Source organism: Trichosurus vulpecula, chromosome 3 (assembly GCF_011100635.1).
Source record: "Trichosurus vulpecula isolate mTriVul1 chromosome 3, mTriVul1.pri, whole genome shotgun sequence".
NCBI lineage: Eukaryota > Metazoa > Chordata > Mammalia > Diprotodontia > Phalangeridae > Trichosurus > Trichosurus vulpecula.
In genome coordinates this window covers 355,508,246-355,530,901 of record NC_050575.1, presented here as the reverse complement: position 1 = coordinate 355,530,901, position 22,656 = coordinate 355,508,246, and positions in this window count along the sequence as shown.

Here is a 22,656-nt window from a genome sequence, read left to right as displayed (position 1 = left end):
AATATTCCTAGGAGATTTCTTTTTGGGATCTATTTGAGGAGGCGATCGATGGATTCTTTTAATTTCTATTTTGCCCTGTGGCTCTAGAATATCAGGGCAGTTCTCCTTGATAATTTCCTGAAAGATGGTATCTAGGCTCTTTTTTTGATCATGGCTTTCAGGTAGTCCAATAATTTTTAAATTATCTCTCCTGGATCTATTTTCCAGGTCAGTGGTTTTTCCAAGGAGATATTTCACATTGTCTTCCATTTTTTCATTCCTCTGGTTCTGTTTTATAATATCCTGATTTCTCATAAAGTCACTAGCTTCCACTTGCTCCAATCTAATTTTTAAAGTAGTATTTTCTTCAGTGGTCTTTTGGACCTCCTTTTCCATTTGGCTAATTCTGCCTTTCAAGGCATTCTTCTCCTCATTGGCTTTTTGGAGCTCTTTTGCCATTTGAGTTAGTCTATTTTTTAAGGTGTTGTTTTCTTCAGTGTATTTTTCAGTATTTTTTTGGGTCTCCTTTAGCAAGTCATTGACTTGTTTTTCATGGTTTTCTCGCATCCTTCTCATTTCTCTTCCCAATTTTTCCTCTACTTCTCTAACTTGCTTTTCCAAATCCTTTTTGAGTTCTTCTATGGCCTGGGGCTAGTTCATGTTTTTCTTGGAGGCTTTGGTTGTAGGCTCTATGACTTTGTTGTCTTCCTTAGGCTGTATGTTTTGGTCTTCTTTGTCACCAAAGAAAGAATCCAAAGTCTGAGACTGAATCTGGGCGCGTTTTCGCTGCCTGGCCATATTCCCAACAAACTGACTTGACCCTTGAGTTTTTCAGTGGGGTATGACTGCTTGTAGACTAATGAGTTCTATGTTCTACGTTTGGGGGGGAGGTGCCAGCTCTGTCAGAGCCGCACTCCTCCTTCCCCAAGGACCCCCAGTCCAGACTGGGCTTAGATCTTCAGCAGGCTGTTGCACTCCTGCTCTGATCCGCCACTTAATTCCTCCCCCAGGTGGGCCTGGAGCAGGAAGTAACAACAGCTGTAGCTGCCCCACCTCCGCTGCCCCCGGGGCTGGAAGCCGAACCGAGAACTCCTTCCACTCCTGCAGCTTTTCCCACTAACCTTCTCCGCAGTCTTTGGTGTTTGTGGGTCGAGGGGTCTGGTAACTGCCGCAGCTCACATATTCAGGGCGCTAGGGCCCCCTGCGCCCGGCTTCTGGTCTGGATCGTCCACGCCGCTCAGGCTGGGCTCTGCTCCACTCCGTTCCCAGCTCCCAGCTCCGTGTGGAATAGACCTCACCCAGAGACCATCCAGGCTGTCCTGGGCTGGAGCCCTGCTTCCCTCTGCTGTTCTGTGGGTTCTGCCCGATATCAGGTTTTTTTTGACAAGTTGTGATAAAGGGAACACTAGAGGTGGGAGAATACTTGTTGTTTGTCCTTCATTCTCGAAGAGGACCAACGATGTTAGGAGGGTGATGTCTTGACTTGCAAGTGAATTGGGTTTAGGTGAGGCAGGGCTGTGGAAAGTCACCAGCCTCATTTTCTCCTCCAGAGTCACTGGAGTCCACTGGTAAGACATAGGGCACAGAGGTGGGGAGCCTGAGGCCTCAAGGCCACATGTGGCCCTCCAGGTCCTCAAGTGTGGCCTTTTGACTGAGCCCAAGTTTTACAGAACAAATCCTTTTATTAAGGGGATTGGTTCTGTGAAGTTTGGATTCAGTCAAAGAGCCACACTTGAGGACCTAAAGGGTCACATGTGGCCTCAAGGCTGCAGGTTCTCCACCCCTGGACTGTCAGGACGATTGGAGATGGCCCAGAACACGGTGGGAAACCTTGGCCTTTTGAAGCTAGGGTCTTCCACAGGTCTCAATTTGTCTGAGACAATGCCCGTTCAGTAGTTTAAAGCTAGGCAAGAATTGAAGCAAAAGATGGTCTACTTTGCCTTTACAAAAGAATCAGTCAGGGAGCGGAAGACCCTCAGTTTCTGGCCAGAAAGTAACAATTGCTGTTTACACTCACTCTGAGCCATCGAAACTCCAACAAGGAGCAAGTGAGGCTTGTGCTGGGACCTATTATTGGCCAATCAGTGAAAGCCAGAGTAATTTGGATTTAAAAGTATATTCAAGTAGCACTGTTTGAATCCCAGTGGGCTTTATCAAAGCCTGGTTCTTCAGAGCTATATTTCAAGAAATCATAAGTGAAAACTACATGAAACAAAAGATTTAATTATCCCAGGTTTAAAAAAAAAAACAAACCTCAAAACAAACCATGACAGAATTAATAAATAGGGAAGAAAAAAAATCTAGCCTTTCAAAGTATAAGTGATTAAAATTTATATTCCTTTGGACAGGGGGCTCATGTGTAAGGGTGTGACTCCCCATGTGAACAGAAGAAGGAGAGGAATGAGGAGGAGGAGTAGAAGATGGAGGAGAAGGAAGAGGAAAAAATAGCAGCGTTACCCAATTGAAACTGGCCTGTTGGATCCCCAGGAGGCAGCTACTACTACTCACAGACTGCTGTTCTTCCTTCGTTCTGGAAGAGGACCAATGGCATCAGGAGGGTGCTGTCTTGACTTGCAAGTAAATCGGATTTATGTGAGGCAGAGCTCTGCAAGGACATCAACCTCATTCCCTCTTCCAGAGTCTGATGACTGAGAGAACACTACAGAAAAGGGGAAAAGTATTGAAAGAGGAAGATGGGGCCTATTCTACTTAACCTCCAATGGTTTATTGTTTTGTTAAGATTGGTACATTTCCATGGGAGCCACTTTACTTTTTCTGCCAGGATTGGTTGGTTACAAAGAAATCACGAATCAGTTTTATGGCTGCGTATTTTAGACTAAATCTGAAACTGGTCTTTCAAATTTTAAGTAGATAGTAAGTAGCACAAGCAATTGTTCTGAAATACAAAGGGCTAAGGATTGAGGAAGGCCCTCCAATGCAGAAATGATCAACCTAAAAAAAAAAAAGAAGCAAATTTCTATTGTAAGCAAGTTCTAGGTTTCTGTTAAAGCCTTCACTGAATCATGACCAAGTTGGATCTACATTCTGCAGGTTCCATAAGACCCTGAGGTAGCATGTCTAGCCAGGTAGCTTAATATACAGAACACTGGACTTGGAGTATGAAAGCTGAGTTCAAATTCAACCTTAGATACTTACTAGCTCTGTGACTCTGGGCAAGTAACTTAACCTGTCTCAGCCTCATATTCTTTGTCTGTAAAATGAATATAATAACAGCCCCTATCCCATGGAGTCATTGAGATCAAATGAAATAATACACACAAAACACTTTGTACACCTTAAATGAGGGAAGGGGGAAAGCATTTATTAGGCGCCTGCTATGTGCCAAACACTGTGCTAAGTGATTTACAAATCTTATTTCACTTGATTTTCCTAACAGCCCTGGGGGTAGGCGCTATTAGCTATTCTCATTTTACAATCAAAGAAACTGAGGCAGATAGAGTTTAAGTAACTTGCTCAGGATCGAGCAGTTTCTGAGTTTGGATTTGAACTTGGGTCTTCCTGACTCCGGGTCCGGCGCTCACTATGATACTTAGCTGCCTCTAAAGCTATATAAATGTTAACTATGATCATTAAGGGTAGAGACAGAGAACCAAAGCTCAGCCCTTTGCTTGGAACAACTTGGAAAAAAAATCACTCTCACTCACACACACACACACACACACACGCACACACACACACACACAGACGTGAGAGGCTCTTAGGGACTTCAGCCGTCTCGATACCATTCTTCTATTACTTCTGAGTGTTAACTTGCGGGGGTTCAGATACAAATCACTATATAGGCTCATTTTGCCTTTATCCGATGGCAACTCCCTTCTATTTTATTAAGCGGTTGTTAACAAATCATTTAATTCCCTTTCTGAAGTAAAGCAAAACAGTTTAATTAGGAAAACCACGATAATATCCAGCTACAGCAGGCACCAACAACATAAACGGTAGTGAACAGGATTCCTTTTCCTCCACAGTAGGCGCCATTCTCTGTTCCTACTACTCCTGAGCTTCAGGAGAGGAAATTAGGAAGTTCACAGCCTTCATAAACTTTCTGTTTTAAAACACAGCTGGAGGGAGAAAAATATGTTGGTATTTCTGGTAGGGTGGTGTCATGAAAACTAGGGGCATCATAGGAATTTTGCTGATTCTCCTTGTCACAGCTACTGATTAAGCGTGATCAGATCGGCTCTTCTTCATGATCCCAGAAGCTCTGGCTCACACCAGCCTTCCCAATGCAGAAGGGCCATGCCTTGTGGGGTTGCCTGAGTACAGGACCCTCATGGTTTACAAGCTAAGGCCAGAGGAGGCATGGCTGACAGGGGCACTGGAGCCCTGGTTAGTTATTAACTTCTTACATTTCCCATTTTTCCCTTCTTGGCTTGACTGGTAACCTGGATATCATTTCTTCTCTCTGCTTGGGCTGCGTTAGCATTGAAAGCATCCAGGAAAAATAGTTGTCTGGGGAAACACCACCCAGAAATTCCAGGTCACATCCGTTGAGAGCTCCTCCTGGCAATCTCCTCTCCCACTGTGTATCAGGGTCAATGTTGCCACGTACACCCATACCTGAATGAATTGATCCCGTGTAGAATTACTCAACTCCCTTGGAATAACAACCCACCCAGGCGTTCTCATCCTGTGGGATTTTTCTTCATGTCTTTTCATAGATCCTCTACAGGAGAGGCCTTTCTCTAGGTTTTTTAGTGTTACATGGGTATCAGTGTAACCTTCAGCTTGTCTGTCCCTCTCTCACCCCTGACTTTTTACTACATTAGCCCATCTTATTTTCCAGTTGCATATCTAGACATATCTTTATATTACTTCTTGTATCTGCGTGATTGGTGACAATGTTTTACAACCTATTTATGGCCACCATACAGCTCCCCATTGCCCTACAGTTCACCTATGATTTTGATCCTTCATTAGTTGTGACATTCTGTAATTCAGGGTCATATAACTTCACTGGAAGAATTTTGGTATTTAAAAAATGGGTTTTTGTTTCATTCCTAATGAATGTAAAATGATCAAGTTAAATGTATCTCATTACCAATTTTTAGACCCAATAATGTAGATGTCTTGGCTAATTTTTAATCACAAATATTCACTTAAGTGACTATGCGTTGTCTTCATTTAAAGGTTGCTAGAATTCTTAGAAGATTAAGTTACTTCCCACAATCATATAGCTAGTATGTGTCAGATTCAGAATTTGAACCCTGGCCTTTCTGACTCCAAAGCTGCCCCTGTATTCTCTATGCTGCCTGCTTCTACCAACATAGGATTCTTGATTTCATTAGTGTGAGCACATCATCCACTAATACATGTTACTGCTCCTCCATAACTTAGTAAATGGCATTTGTGGGTGGCTATAGTCAAATAATTTATCATCCTTTCAACCAACCTAGTAATGAGCCAAGCTGGTCCTACAAAAATAGGTATAGAGAGCATCGCTGGGCCTGTATTTAATTCTTTCCAACTTGGTAAAAAGTGGTTTTCCTTCACTGGCATAGCCTTTAAGTAGTGTAACAGTTACTAATTCTGGCATGTGGGACAAGCACCATAATAATTGACCAGGACAAGCAATGTAAAAGGTACTCTGAAATGAATCCATTTTTTAAAGACAAATTCAACTGTGGTGGCAGTGGAGACCTACAGAGAGACTTTGGGTGTCAGGATGTAAAGTACAATGAAAAAAGACTCCTGGGACACCACCAGAGCTATACTAAGGGAAGCTCCTAGGGGAGAGATCAGGCCCATCTGGAGTTTGGGGGTGTAATAGTAATTAAGGCGGGACTTTTTGCTGTTGACCTTTAATGATTCTGGCCTTTGTTTGAATGGGGCAGATAAAGTGGGATGTTTTTGTATTTCTCAGCCCTGAGACAATTGGGGGTCATTGATTTGTATCTGATGTGATATTGGGGGTGGGGAATTTTCCACATCCAACCTGAGTGAGGGCGGGGCCCTTGGGGCCCTGAACAGGATATATAAGCACAGAGGTTGGTGTTGTCTCTCTGAGCTCTGCGCCACAGCAGGAATGGTGTGAGACTCTGGGCCAGCCGTTGTAATGAACTCCTCGGCTGAACACTCAGATGTTGATAACTACTGAATACTCAGATGTTGATAACTATGAATTGTATTTGGCCTGTAATTCAGGGTGCTGGTTTTTTCCCCTGAACTAAGTAAATGATATTTGTATGCTGGATTAAAGTAAGCTTGTTAACCCCGTAAGGTTGCTTTCCTCAGTAAAGCAGATCAAAAGGACCTGGGCGTGCAGCGTTCTGTGAGCTGGTTGTTCTTGGTTTTACACCCCCACAGCAGCTGCTAGCCAGATTGTTGATACAGGGGGCTACCATGTTGTAGATTTCTGTGTTAACTAATTCTATTTGCTAAGTAGGTGCTATTGTTTCTACCTGATGTAGGAAAACAAATACTGTTAACATTCTCAAAATTTTAGCAACTTGGGGCAGACCTCTGATTATCCTACCCTAGTTACAACTCTAACCTTGAGAATTCAGAGTTACTTCTGAGTCGTGGTGTTGGATATGTGTCAGAATAGCGCTTGAGTAGAGATATAATTATCTCCTCTGGCATAAAGTGCTGTCCTTAAAATGCTGATTCTTCCATTTTGAGCAAGGCATGCCTTTTCTGAGCTATTTTTCCAGTAAAGATACTCTTTGTGATCACACTTAGCCTTCCTCAAGATGATTGGCTGGGGTTAGGGGTCAATTTGTAACCATGAGTGAAGTTAAAGTTGTTCTTAGCAAATGGGACATGTTGGAAGAAACCAGGAGTTCTAGGACGCTGGCTGGGCCAAAGGACTCCAGTGGATATCTGGATTTCATGTAGGCTATACATGTTTTTTTTTTTAATTTTATCTCTAAAAGTTTTGAACTTAGAAAATATTAAACAAAATGAACATTTTGATGTACAACATAAAATAGAAAAAAAGAATTACAACTGAAACTGTGAATCCCTATTATAAACAGGTTGCTTTTCTTTTTCAGTGTATAAGAAATTCAACATTCGACTTTCAAAGCTATCCTGCTTGTCTATGTTTTCTTCTGGCCTTCCTTCTGTTCTTTTCCACACATTTTTAAATGCTCCAATTATCTTTTCTTTTTTTTCTTTTTTAGGGTGGGGGGTTGGGTAGAAGGGGCATAAAGCTATAGATGTACTAAGAGGAACATTGTTGTTGTTTTTTGTTTGTCCTTCATTTTTGAAGGCACCAAGACATCAGGAAGGGGATGCCATGACTTGCAAGTGAATTGGATTTAAGTAAGGCAACACCGTGCAAAGTCACCAGCCTCACTCTTTCCTCTGGAGCCATCTGTGTCCGGAGGCAAGATACAGACCAGGACTGGAGATGGCCCCAGATGGAATGGGGAACCTTGGTCGTTTTAAGCTAAGCAAGAGGCGCATTGCTTAAAGGTATGGTAAGTCCAACTGGTCCATAGTCCATTAGTTCCCTAAACAACAGGGGAGAGGCAGCAAATGCTTTTTAAGCAGGCTAACTTGCTTTATTATAAAAGAATTCAATGCAGCCCAGAGAGGAAGAGACAGTAGAATATTTTAAGGTAGGCAGTGTGAGAGCAGAGTTCTGGGAGTCTAGCACAGACAGGCATGTCAACAAAATGGTCTTATGGTCATTGACGAGGCTTTGTGTTTCCTGCCCTGGCTTTGTGTACTCTGTCTACTGCAGTGGACAAGGACTAGCAGGCATGTGCTCTTAACTACAGACAGGCTGGCTTCTATAGATGCCCATAGTTGTTGGTTTATAGAACTGACAGAGGTTTATATCCTATGGGAATTTCTTACACTGGTCCATTGGGGGCTTGAACACGTGACTGTAGCTTTAACCAACCACAGATTGAAAGTGAATATGACAAGCTAGCAGTCTAATGGATAGGGCCCTGGACTTGGAATTTGGGACTGTTGGCAAGCTACTGAACCCTTCTCTGGGCCTTATTTTCTTCATTAGTAAATGGAAATAATATTACTTGCCTTTACTTACCTTGCAGGCCTATTGTCAAAAGAAATACATGATGAGTCCAAAAGACCTTGGATAGCATAGTGAGGAATGAACTCATATTACTTCCCTACTGGGTGTAAGTTGCTTGAGGGAATAGACTTTCTTATCTAGTTTTGTAGCCTGCATTGCAGATAATAAATATTTGATAAATATTCCATTGAATTATACAGAGTGTGACTCTACAGAGGATAGCACTTTCAACTCTTAGCAAGGTGCTCTGTAAACCGTGTTACCATTCCATCTCTGCAAAGCTATAGTCTTACCCATCTAACTCTTTGGGATAGAAGATTAGCTCAGCATAAACTTCTGAAATTTCCAAATGAGATGCGTTTGCATTTAAAAAAAAATTCTAATTAGCAAGTAGTAATGAAAACAAAGTCCAAATAAATGAACAAATTAAGAAAAGACCATCCACTTTTTTAGGTAGAATATTATTCATAGCTGTCATTTCTTATGGCACAATAGGATTCTGTTACATTGATATACAAAGATAGCTTCATTCTCAGGAACTCCCCCCACCAACCCATGGCTTAGTAGACAAATCCTAGGAGGCTGGCTTAGGGACATAGAGTTTAAGTGATTTGGCCAGGGTCATGGAGCTATTAAGTGTCAGAGAATGAAATCTCCTGGATTCCAAGCCCAGAACTGTGTACTACTCTACAATGCTTTTATAAGCTCAGCCTTTTATTCAGTTCAGATACAGTTTAACTCATTTATGCTGATAGATTACAATTGATGCATCTATTCTCCAATCATTGGATGGATGGATGACATTTTTCTCATGTTTGTTCAGCAGTGACAAAACTTCCATGAATATCAAATTGGAATTTTAAAAATTAATCAAACCAATCAATCAGTAAATATTTATTAAGCACCTACTATGTGCCAGACACTGGGCTAAATACTGAAAAATAATCCAGAAACCTAACAAATAAGAAACAATCCTTGCATTCAAGGTTGGGCATGCGGTAGACTCTTGGATTAGTTGAGTGACTAATCCAAGGCTTGAGTTAGAAGTTTAAAAAAAACAAAACACTAACCTCAGTGACCCACTTTGCTCCTCTGCACATCCTCTGTCTCTGTCTCTGTGTCTCTCTTTGTCTCTCTGTCTCTGTCTCTGTCTCTCTGTCTCTCTCTCTCTCTCTCTCTCTCTCTCTCTCACACACACACACACACAATCACACAAACACAAACACCCACCCACACAATCTATCCCATCCCCACTTCAGCCTTGAAGGAAAGAAAGGGAAGAGAGAAAAGCAAGATGTAGGAGGGAGGATAGGAAGGGAGAGAATTGTCCAGAGAAGTTTTTATGCCCCCAGAAATAGGAGAGGAATTATAGTCATCGCAAGAACTAGAGTGCCACCCCCAGTCTCTGGGGCTGACTGGTGCAGGAATGTGGCTCTATAAGGAAATAGTTAAGCATTTAAGAGATTAAATTCAGTAGTCTAACTCACCAGCTGATATGCCCCACCTAAATAGGTGGAATGCTAGAGCTCTGACCACCTGATCCAAGAGCTGGCAGTGAGTTCTAACTGCCAGTGATGACCTTTCTGGCTCACCAAACTGTGCCTCTTATCTGGCCATAAATGAATCAGGAACTGTGCCAAGGAGCAGCCAGAATTTCAGAGAGCACATTCAGATTCACCTCTACTGCTTCATCAAGTATTGTCTGGGCTCTGGAATGCCCACACCTAGGTTTCTCAGTGATCACACACCCAGTTTTCCCTTCCACCCAGGCTGTCTGCATGACCCACACCCAGCTTTCCTTCAAGGTGGCCCACACCTGTTTCCCCAGGTTCTCTACACCCTGCTTTTCTGGCCACAGTCTAAGCAAAGCACGTGGTTTTCTTGGCCACGGTCCAGCCGGGTTATGCCCAGCTGGCACATCTTTTTCTTTTCCTAGGTATATTAACAAATAATACATATGCATATCTGTCTTGCCCTGGGCTCTAGTGGGTTCCACAGGTCTTTGTCAAATACCATCTTGGTAGCTCACCCTAGGCTTTCTTTTTTTAAATAAAATTTTATCATTTTTTTCAATCATCAAGCATTTTTTTTTCTTCCACCCACCTCCTGCTGGACCTCCTGGAGAAAAAAAAAAAAGAAAAAGAAAAATTCCTTTGAATGCTCACTAGGCAGTACAGTGGGTGGAGTGGTGGACCTGGGGCCATGAAGATGACTTCAAATTCAGCCTGGAACACTTATTATCTGTGTGATCCCAGGAGAATCACTTAGCCTCTCTCAGCCTCAGTTTCCTCATCTGTAAAATGGGGATAGTAACAGCGCCTACTTCCCAAGGTTGCTGTGGTGATAAAACGCTATTTATAAAATGCTTTGCAAACTTTAGAGTGCTACATAAATGCTAGCTATTAGGATTAAATGTGCAAAATCAAGCAAAACGAATGATGTCCAAAAAAAGTGTATATGTCTCATCCTATACTCTGAGTCCATTGCTCTTCTGTTTGGAAGTGGGTGGTATGTTTCATCATCAGTCCTCTGGAATCGTGGTTGGTCATTTTTTTGATCACAGTTCTTAAACTTCCACAGTGGGTTGTTTTTGCAATGTTGGTATTACAGGATAAATTATTTTCCTGGTTGTGCTCATTTCACTCCACAATTCATACAAGTCTTCCCAGGTTTCTTTCAGCCTTGGCTTTCTCTAGGCAGAGTCCCACTGGCATATGTAAAATGTTCCCTCAATGTCCCTCAGGTGTCACAGCCCTACTTGTCCAGTCTACTTTCAAGGGGATCTTTTTCTGGAACTCATTTGTGGGGCTCCGGCAGCTAGGTGGTAAAGCGGCTAGATCACCGGACCTGGAGTCAAGAAGACCTGAATTCAAATTTGGACTCAGACACTTACTAGCTGTGTGACCCTGAGGCAGGTCATCTAATCTGTCTGCCTTGGTTTCTACAACTGTAAAGTGGGGCTAATGATAACACCTACTTTCCAGGGCTGTTGTGAAGGTCAAATGAGATGACACTTATAAAGTGCTTTGCAAATCTTAAAGTGATATACAAATGCTAATAGTAATTTTTATTTTCATTCTCTCCAATTTGCAGACTGCACATCGCCAACTTTCCTTTTGTGTTCCCTTTGGTCAGTACTCCCTTAGGGCTGCTGATGTGGCACAGATCTGACTAATCTATAACAACTCTGGTGGCTCAGACCTGCTTCCTTTGGGTAGTACCCAAGCAGTGCACACCCAGCTCACCATACTACTACTATTTACTCTACACTAAAAATCATATTTAAAATAGAAAGTGAATTTCATCTCCTTTGCTGTCTTTCTAGCCTTTGTGATAGAACTCAGGTTCTCATTTGGGAAAGAAAGAAGCTTCTATTGCCAAATGAAATGGTTAATTTCCATGGCTCTGATATAATTAATTACTTTGATCTCTCTTCTCTTCAATAAGTTTGCCTTCATTTTATAATTATCATTATTATTACTTAAATTTTCATCTTCCCTCTCTTCACCTCTTTGGAGATGTACTGAAGGCACACTTAGCTGCATGTGAATCCACAAAGCCCAATTCCATTCCCAGGGTTGTAACTATAGTAGGTTAACTAGGAGTTTGCCCCAGGATTCCAAAGAGAGATGGCTGAAAATGCTTCCAGATCTTTAGTAGTATAATAGAGTTGAGCATCTGGTTAGGAAGAAAAATTAGTTAAAATAGAGAGGTTGCAAACATTTTGTTATGGTGAGACTCTCCTCTGTGCTCTATTGTTCTTCCCTGCCCCCCATCCTCCTCCCCCTATAACATTTAAGTAAGAACGAGGATTCACGAGCCTTGTCTAAATGTTCAAAATTTTCTAGTTATGGCTTTCCCATTTCTCACTCTCTGTTGCAACTCTTGCTTTTCCTCTCTCCAAAAGCAATAGATAGGGGCAGGTAGGTATCCCAGTGAATAGAGCACCAGCCCCGGTGTCAGGAGGACCTGAGTTCAAATGCGGCCTCAGACACTTGACACACTTACTAGCTGTGTGACCTTGGGCAAGTCACTTAACCCCAATTGCCCTGCCTTCCCCTCACCCCCCCAAAAAAACCCATTGGATGTGGGGATCCCATCAATGAACCGTTGACAACATTGAGGTGGAAGCACATTCAAGATCTTGTTTAGATCAGCAATAAATATTAAAAAACAACATTTCTCTGAGTTCAAATCTAATCTTAGTCATTTACTAGCTTTGTGACCCTAAGCAAGTCACTTAACTGTTTGCCTGCATTTCCTTTCCTATAAAATTGGGGTAATTAATTGCACCAACCTCCCAGGATTATTGTGAGGATCAAAGGAAATAGGGCATATAGTAAACACTATATAAATGGGAGTGATTACCATTGCTGTTGTTCAATCTTTTTTTCAGTAGGTTCTGATTTTTTGTGACCCCATTTAAGGTTTTCTTGGCAAATCTACTGGAGTGGTTTGCCACTTCCTTCTCTACCTCATTTTCTACAGAGTGTTCCTAGGGTCTGGACACATGAGCAAAAATGCTGATTTTCAAGAAATGAAATGATTGAAACTTTCAATAGCATTTTATTTAATTGGAATATTAACAAATACCATCTTCAATGTGATTTCCATCATTTGTGATGCAAAGGTTAATGCGCTTTGCAAGATTCACATGAACTCGATGCAATAACTCCACATTGCTGTCAATTTTAGCACATTCATTCTTGGAATATGAATATGAAATCATATGAGGTTATTTGAAGTTGAAGATGGTATTTATTAATATTCCAATTAGATAAAATGTTCTTGAAATTTTTGATCATTTCATTTCTTGAAAATATGCACTTTTGCCTATGTGTTCAGACTTTAGGAACACCGTGTAGATGAGGAATTGAGGCAAACAAGATTAAGTGACTCGCTCAAGGTCACACAGCTAGTAAGTGTCTGAAGCCAGATTTGAACTCAAAAAAGGAGTCTTCCTGACTCCAGGCCTGGCACTCACATTATTATTAGCACAGTCTAAAAACAATCAACTAAACAACCAACCAACCAAACAAACAAACAAACAAAACCTTTCTAGACATCCCAGTTTGTAAGTGGGTGAAGTTGAGGCCTTTGTTAGGAAAATGGATTAAGGGTGGTAACGAAAATTTAGAAATATATCTCTGGTATTGTTTAGATCATTACCTTCCCGTGCCTATTAAAATGACGAGGCTATTCATCCATTTAAGGCAATCTCCTCTTTGTCGGTCTGTTAAAACAATATAACCCAAACTTCTTCATTCAGAAAGAATTGATCACAGAAGGACTGAATTTGTTCCTTGAGTACCATCTGAGGAGAGTTGTCACATGAAGAAACAGAGTAATGAATGTTAACCCCCAAACTGTATTGTATCACGTTATGACCTATCCCGGGGCAAGATTCCTATGAATGTTATCTTACATCATCTTGGAGTATAACATCATATCCAGTGGGATGGGGAAGAGACTATGACACTTGGGACATCTTTCTCAAGGCTGAGAGTACTTGTATATTAAGTTGATGCTGACTTAAAAAGCATTGTTTCATGCCCAAAATGCATGGTGTCGATGCTTTTTTTCTTTGACATTTGGCACGGGGACTTCATTTTGTTTTCCCCCAATTCTCCATGCTTGGCATCCTCATACCAAGAACACACACTCCCTCATTATCTCTTCCTTTCATAATCCTTGTCTTCTTTCCAGGCTCAGCTCAGACAAGACTTCTACAACATCTTCCCTGATCCCTCTAATTGTTAGTCATTTGTCTCGCCATTTCTAGACTACTTTGATGTCTCCCTTCCCTTCCTCATTCTCTACTTTGTATCATACTTAAACTTTGAGTCTTCTTACTCATCACATATTCTGTGATCTGGTGATCTTGGCTCTTTTCTCTTCTTTCAGTAGGGTGCTCCATCTCCTATCTCCACGTCTCTTATGCCTGGAATTGTCCACTTTTTGGGATTCCCTGGCTTCCTTCAAGTATTAACTCCCACCTTCTACAGTAAGCTTTGCCCAATCTCTCTTCATTCTAGTGCCTCTCTTTTAAATTTTTTTGGGGGAGGAGGAGGGAAGCAGGGAGGCAATCGGGATTAAGTGACTGGTCCAGGGTCACACAGCTAGGTAAGTGTTGAGTACGTGAGGCTGTATTTAAACTCAGGTACTCCTGACTCCAGGGCCACCGCACTACCTAGAAGCTCCCAGTTCTTTTCTTTTTTTTCTTGTATATGTCTTGATCGAACATACAGTTTGCTTTTGTCTACCCCATTAGATTGTGAGCTCCTTAAGAGCAGGGACTCTCTTTTGCCTTTCTTTTTATCCCCAGCCCTTAGCAACAGTGGCACATAGTAGGCACTTAATAAATGTTTATTAATTAATTGATTGATTTAGATCCCCGGTGCTTAGCACTATACTTGGCACATAGTGTTGAGACTGCCCAACTGACTGACTTTACTCCTGCCGGGATATGAGCTTAGGGTCACCCATAAGTCACCTATCTTCCTCTTCAAATTAACCATACCACTAAGCCCTAGTGTCTAAGAAAGAGGAGGTTTCCAAGCTAAGGAATGCCAAATCTAAACCCAAGGTGGTTGGGCCTCTGCTATCAGACCAGAAAGAGTGGCCCTATTGGCTATTTTTCCTTTTCACAGTTACAAAGTGAGACTGTGTCCTCTAACTGTCCCCACAGAATCTCATTCCGACTCACTGCTGGTGAGCTGAGGGCTGCCAAATTCAGTGCAGTGCTCCAGGCTCCGGAGAGAGAGTTTTCTTAAGTTTTTAATTGTAGGAAAGCTTAACATTGAACCAATTTCAAACAAATAAACAAAAATGAGGTTTGGCAAAAAGCAAAAATGAGGCCAGGCTTTCTCAGTTCAGCAACTAGATTTACTGGTCCCCATAAGGCCCTGGAGGTAAGAGCTGAGTAAAGGGTGGCCAGGCCCCAGTCAGAACTATCTCCCTTTCTAAAAAATTCATCATTACAGATTCATTCCTTTGAATTCCTTTAAAGAGTTCTCTATTAAAATGTAAATATCCCTGGGAGGAGTAATAGCTTAATCCACTAACAGCTAATACCTCAGGGGAGGATTAGTTAACAGCTAGCTCAGAGCAAGGTCATTCAGGAATGGATCCTTGGTTAGGAACCTGGGAGAAGTGAAGGAGGTGGGGGAGGGGTTAATTGTCGGGAGGAGGGAGGAAGGCACTGAAAAATCATTCTGAAGGGCACCAAAGAGAAACTCCTCTGTTTCCTGACTGCTTGTTGTTATTGTTCAGTTGTTTCAGACTCTCTGTGACCCTGTTTGGGATTTTCTTGGTAAAGATACTGGAGTAGTTTGCCATTTCCTTCTCCAACTCATTTTACAAATAAAGAAACTGAGACAAGCAGGGTTAAGGGATTTGCTCAAGGTCACACAGTTATTGCAATTCTAATTAAGCTGCTTAATTAAAGTTTTTTAGATCCCATATTCACAATCAAAAAACTGGTTATTAAAAAAAATTGAACTCAGGATGATGAGTCTTCTTGACTTCAGGCCCAGTACTCTATCCACTGTTCCATGCATCTATTGCTATCCACCACTGAATTCTTGTGATGGATCCAAATAAAATACAGAGAGATATTGAGCAGAGTGGATTTTTTTTAAGTTCTAGGAGCTGGGTTTTCTGTTCCTCAGGGGGTCCTTGAGTGAGTCCCTCAGTTTGTTTAACTTTTCCCCCTTTCCATCTTGGCATGGTTCTGTCTTGGAGGTATGTAAGGAATGGATGGTGTCTGTCAAAAATTACTTTCCTTGGCCCTTTGATTGGAAGTCACTCGGTATGGTAAGGGTTGTGGATTTTTACTGTGATGTCTACAGCCTCATATATGGGGCATTCTTGAGACATTCCATGGCATGTTAGGACATGTGACTTCTGGTCATCTGGTCACTTTCTATTCTAGCAATCTCTAGTGTCTGATGAGATTGTGCTCCCATGCACTCAACAAATGGTAGTGGTCAAAATCTTTGGTTCTGAGATAGCGTATCAATTGGTGGTCTTGTCTTAAATGGACTCAGAAGTCTGTGTCACTAATTGCACAATTCCTCCTCCCCTCCCCCATACACACAGTCTGAGATTCACTTAATCCATTATTTCTGGTTTTGTCGGCTGAATTATCCTCTTACTTCTGATAGCAGCCAAGCCTGTGGGAAAGAACATTCAACAGGACACCATGAGGTCAAAATTCCAATCTTTGTTCCTGTCATCATTACTTACTAGAACTTTAAACAAAACTTTAGCCAAGTTATTTGCCCTCTGCAAAGAAATAAAATGGGATTCCCTAAAACACATTTAGGGTTTACCTTTTTTTTTTTTCTGGATCAGCCTGTGGGAACTATGTACTCTATCCCTTTGTGGGGGGTCATTTGAGGACATTCCAATGTTGAGTCACAATGTTAGATGGTACATGTTGGAGGGAGGGCATCAGAAAATCAAGCAGTGAATCAAGAAGTCATAAGGTTAGTTATTACAAGTCACTAAGGCAGAGGCGAGTGGCCTAGAGTCTGAATAATCCAAGATAATGGCCGGGGAATCTATAAGGTAGAATTGGGACTTGGATCAGCTTGGTCAAAATATATTGGTTTATAGGAATTGGTGATCAGTCAATGATTCCTTATGAGCTGGTGATTTGATGGGCCTGTTTATCTATGTTTTTTTTTTTCCTAAGACATTCCAGAATGATCTGGTTATCCTTATCAGACAAAACTCAACTTCTCAGATGAAAGGGATTTAGTTTTTATCTTATCAGAAAAAGGCTTCCTTATGATGGGTTGGGAAACTTGCAGGGGATTCTGAAACTTCAGGGGGTCCCAGTTGGGTAAGAGGGTAAAGCTGGTTTGAACTTGCTGGCTGGCATCTTGGCTTCTTTATCATCAGAGGTGTCTTCTTGTAGTACATGGACAGGGGGCCCAGACTATAGGCACCAAAATGGCCCATTTCTATATGGCTAATAAAACTGTATCATTGGTTAGAAATCACTTGAATAGAAACTTAATAAAAATGATGGGTATGCTTTAGCCTAAATATGACATCATGAAAATAGCAATGTCATAGAATCTCAGACCTGGAAGTAACCTCAGAAGCCATCTCGTCCAACTGGTATGTGAAGAGGAATCTTGAATGAATGATGAAACAGCCTTTGCTTCAAGATTTCCGTAATTCCGTGGGAGAGCCCATTAATTCTGATGCTGTTCCATTCCATCTAGGCATATCTTTAACCATTAGGAAGGTTCTCTTTTGTTGTTGTTCAATGGCTCAGTCACGTCTGACTCGTCATGACCCCATGGATTATACTGTCCATGGGATTTTCTTGGCAAAGATACTGGAGTTGCTTGCTATTTCCTTTTCCAGTGAATTAAGGCAATCAGGGGTTAAGTGACTTGCCCAGGGTCATATAGGTAATAAGTGTCAAAGGCAAGATTTGAACTCAGATCTTCCTGACTCTAGGCCCAATGCTCTATCCACTGAACCTCCTAGTTACTTCCTCATTTTCAGTTGTGTCCAACTTTTCATAACCCCATTTGGGGTTTTCTTGGTAAAGATACTACAGTGGTTTACCATTTCTTTCTCCAGCTTATTTTACAGATGATAAAACTGAGGCAAACAGGATTAAGTGACTTGCCCAGGGTCACACAGCTAGTAAGTGTCTGAGGCCAGGTTTGAACTCAGGAAGATGAGTCTTCCTGACTCCAGGCCTGGAGCTCTATCCACTGTGCCACCTAGCTACCCAGGTTTTCTTTATGTTGAGCTTAAATTCGTTTCTCTGCATGTTTTACCAATTGCTTCTGTCTATCTTTTGAGCCCTCTTTCTTCTATGTGACAGAAAATCTTTAAATATTTGAAGCCAACTACAGTAAACACTTTCAGTTTCTTCAGCAGATTTCATATGGTAGAATCTTGAGGCTCTTTACTTGTTTGGTCGTCCTCTTTTGGATAATTTTCACCTTATTAGTGTCCTTTCTAAAATATGACATGCAAATTGGACACCATACTCCAGATAGGGCCTAATGAGGGCAGAATACTATCACCTTTCTAGTCCTGGACACTGTCTTTCAATATAGCCCAAGAAATGTGAATTGGTACAACCATTTTGGAAAGCAATTTGGAGCTGTGCCCTAAAAGCTACTAAAATGTGCATACCTTTTGACTCAGAAATATCACTACTAGTCCTATACCCCATGGAGGTCAAAGAAAGAGGAAAAAGTACTATATGTACAAAAATATCTGTAGGAGGTCTTTTTGTGATAGTAAAGCATTGGAAGCTAAGGGGTTGCCCTAACTTGGGGAATGACTGGAAAAATTATGGGAAATGAATGTAATAGAATGCTAATATATTATTAAGAAATGAAGAAAGGGACAATTTCACATAAACTTTGAAAGATTTGTGTGTATTGATGCAAAGTGAAGAAGTGAGTAGAACTAAAAGAAGCATAATATCGGCATTGTAAGAATGAACAGTTTTGAAAGATTTAAGAATTCTGATCAATTCAATACGCAATCATCGTTCCAGAAAAACAATAATGAGGAATCTCACTTATCTCCTGAGAAAATGAGACACACGTTTGGTCGTGGTCGATATGGAGAATATGTTTTCTTGACTGTGCTTATTTTGTTTTTCCTTTCTCCCTGTCTCTGTCTCTTTCCTCTTCTTTATGTCTTTCTGTCTCTGTCTTTCTGGTGGGAAGAAAAGGACTGAGAATGAAAAAAATTCTTAATAATAAAAAAATTATAAGAAACTTTCTTGTCTGCTATATCATAATGTTCATTCATATAGAGTTTGCAATCCACTAAAACCCCCAGATCTTTCTTCAGATGAATTTCTATATAACTTGCCTCCTCCAATTTGCATTTGGGAAGCTGGTTTCTTTTAACCTGAGTGTAAGACATCTATTCCTGTTCAAATTCATCATATTAGGGGAAAGGAACAAATGCTCATTAAGGGCCTCCTCTGTGCTGAGCATTGTGTTAGGTGCTTCACAGATATCGCATTTGAACCTCACAACAACACGTGGGAGAGGTGCTATTATAGAATTTGCTAGATGATTCCCAGGATTAATTTCTCCAGGTTTTATTAAATTGGGAGGGATAATGCTACATTTGCTATTAGCTTCATCCTTAGGGGATTTAAAAATATGAATAAGATAATGGTGGATGAAATCCCTGGCATAGATGTGTAGAATATTTCCCACCCCTTAATATATGTAGGTTGGAGACAGGGATGGTGAGTCAAATAGGATTAATAACAATACCTAGCATTTTTATAATACTTTAAAGTTTGTGAAGTATATTTTAAATGTTATCTTCTTTGATCCTCACAACAACCCTGAGAAGTAGATGCTATTATTATCCCCATTTTAAAGTTGAAGACACTGAGGAAGACAGAGGTTCACTGATTTCCCAAGGTCACACAGCTAGTAAGTGTCCAAGACTGGATTTGAACTCAGGTCTTCCTGACTCCAGGCCCAGAGCTCTATCCGCTGTGCCACCTCATTGCCTAAAAAGTTGACCAAATGTTCTAGCTCTTCAAATTTAATTTTGGCCCTGTCATTTTTAATATCTTAGTTATATCCCTCCTAGCTTTGTGTTTGTCGATTTTATGTTTAACCAAGTCATTGATAAAAATCATAGAGACATTCCTCTGGAGACTTCCTTATCAGTTGAGATTGAACCATCTATGATTACTTTTAGGGTCTGACTATTCAACTTATTCTCCCTCCTCTTAATGGCACTCCCATCTAGCCCACGCTCCTCCTTTTTTTTTCCCCCACTAGAAAAGCATGAGAAACTTTGATGAATGTTTTCCTAAAATCTAGGCAAACTATATCTATGGCATTCCCCTAATCTTTCAGTTTAGTGACCCTGTTAATAAAGGATGAAATTAGTTTAGCTTGGCATGACCTGTCTTTGCTGACACCATACTGGCTCTTTGTGATCATTGCTTCTTTTTCTAGACGTTCAATAGCCACCCCTTTAATAATATGTTCTAGAATGTTCCCCAGCAATCAAAGCCAATGGCACTGGTCTGTAATTTACAAACTCCTTCTCTTCCCTTTTTTGAAAATGGGGGCATTTACTTTCTCACAGTAGAGTACAGTAATGCTATGGCACTTTTCCTATTCTCTATAACCTTTCAGAAGTTGTTGACGATGACTTAGCAAGAATGTTTGCTAATTCTTTCATGTCCAGAATGGCAGAGCAGACAAAAAGTTGAAACTGGAGTTGGGAAAATGTGTTCAAATCCTTTTTTGAATTCTGACTAACCATATGACTGTGGGCAAATTACTTATCTCTCTGAGGTTCAGTATCCATATCTATAAAATGTGGAAAATACAACTATCTTAAAAGGTTATTGTAAAGATTAAATGTGATAATGTAAGTAAAACACCTTGCAAACCTTTAGGCAATATATAAGTATCTATTATTGCTGTCGTTATCTGAGGATCTTAATTCTGGTGCCTTCATTCTGTTAATTATTTCCTATTTATCCTGCACACAGTTTGCTTTATATATATTTGCATGTTGTTTCCCCTGTTAGATTATAAGTTCCTTGAGGGCAGAGACTGTCTTTTGCCTCTTTTTGTATCCCTAGCACTTAACATAGTGCCTGGAACATAGCAGATGCTCAATTAATGTTTATTGATTAACTGATTGAATCATGTAGTTCATATAGTAGGTACTTAATGTTTATTGATTGATTGAATCATGTAGTTCATATAGTAGGTACTTATTGATTGATTGAATCATGTAGTTCATATAGTAGGTCCTTAATTAATGTTTACTGATTAACTGATTGAATAATGCAGTTCATATAGTAGGTACTTAATGTTTATTGACTGAATCATGTAGTTCATATAGTAGGTACTTAATGTTTATTGATTGAATCATGTAGTTCATATAGTAGGTGCTTAATTAATGTTTATTGATTAACTAATTGAATCATGTAGTTCATATAGTAGGTGCTTAACTAATGTTTATTGACTGAATCATGTAGTTCATAAAGTAGGTGCTTAATGCTTATTGATTGAATCGTGTAGTTCATATAGTAGGTGCTTAATGTTTATTGATTGATTGAATCATGTAGTTCATATAGTAGGTGCTTAATGTTTATTGATTAGCTGACTGAATCATGTAGTTCATATAGTAGGTGCTTAACTAATGTTTATTGACTGAATCATGTAGTTCATAAAGTAGGTGCTTAATTAATGTTTATTGACTAACTGATTGAATCATGGAGTTCATCTGGATCAATTAACTTGAATTCTTCAGGACAGGTAGTTCACTTTTGTCATCTCCGTACTTAACTCAGGATTAGCCATTTTTTTTTATCCTGCTCTTTCTAGGTCAAAATTTATTCTCTTTGACAAAAAAAGAAAAACAAAATGAAAGTTAAGGAGCTCTGCTTTATCAGTTTTCACCTCCCCAAATCCAGCTCCTGTTCTTAAGAAATGGTCTTATTCCTTCTTTGATCCTCCCACTTTTCCCAATATGTTTTGTAGTGGTGGGCATCCTGTGGAATATGTGTGAAGATGAGCCAGTGCCCTGGACAGCTCTGATGGGCCACATGTACTCTGGCTCTGGCTGACATTTTTGATACCTTAGTCTTACTTTTCCAGAGCCTGGGCCAATCTTGAATCTTCCTTAAAGGGGTCTAGACCTGTTCTAGGACAATACTAATTTTGAAGCATCCTGTACCTAGGCGCTCCTTGGGTGCTTCATATTCAGTGGTCAGAATGTGGGTCAGCCCTGGAACTACAGTAGACTTTAGCTGACTCTAGACTAGAGTGGTTCAATAAATCAACAAATATTGATTGAGCTCCTACATTTTGCGATGTACTTTGCTCAATACCATTAGTGAATAAGCATAAGACCCAGACCAAATCCTCTGAATTCATAGACAAGTACCTGGTTCCCCTGAGAGTGTCTCTAGGGGAGTGCGTCATGGGTTCCTGAATGCTCAGAATACATTGTAGTGGTATATACATTCCAAGGTTATGTGGTGGGCCTTTTAGGGGAACAGGCTTTCCTCTATATATGGTAACATGGGTATATATTTGGAAAGCTATTCCCTTCTTCCCAGATGTGGTGAAACATTATAGACCTGAATGTGAACTGGAGTCCTAGTTATATTGAAAGAGTCAGAGGTGAGATGGCCTCTAGCTCATTTCTCCTACTTCCCCAAATATCTAAGACAGTTCCTATTGTTTGGCCCAATCCAGCTGGGCCTTACTCAGTCTCACTTATAAAGCCATTTCAGATTTGTGAGAGCTCTCAGCATAGGAAATTTTCCCTGCTGCTCAGCTGGAATCGCCTTCTGCTTAATTTTTGTTCATTATGCCTCTAAAGAAGATGAGGACTTTTACAGGGCAAAGGGCCTAGTCATCATGGAAAAGCTGAATCATTTCCAAGGCCTGATCAATCTTCCCCCTATTTCAAAAGAACAGTTTGGAGGCCAGTTGGCAAATGAAATTGTTCAGTAGGAATTTTGGAGGTAGGTAGATTTTAAAAGATAGTTTAAAATAATCCTGTCCCTTCCCCTACTCAGTAGGTGCCCACTTTCCCTATATAATCATCCCTTTTTTAGGCTGATTGAGTACCTCATGGCAAAAGAGCACAGGCCGACTATAGGGCATCTTCTTTTT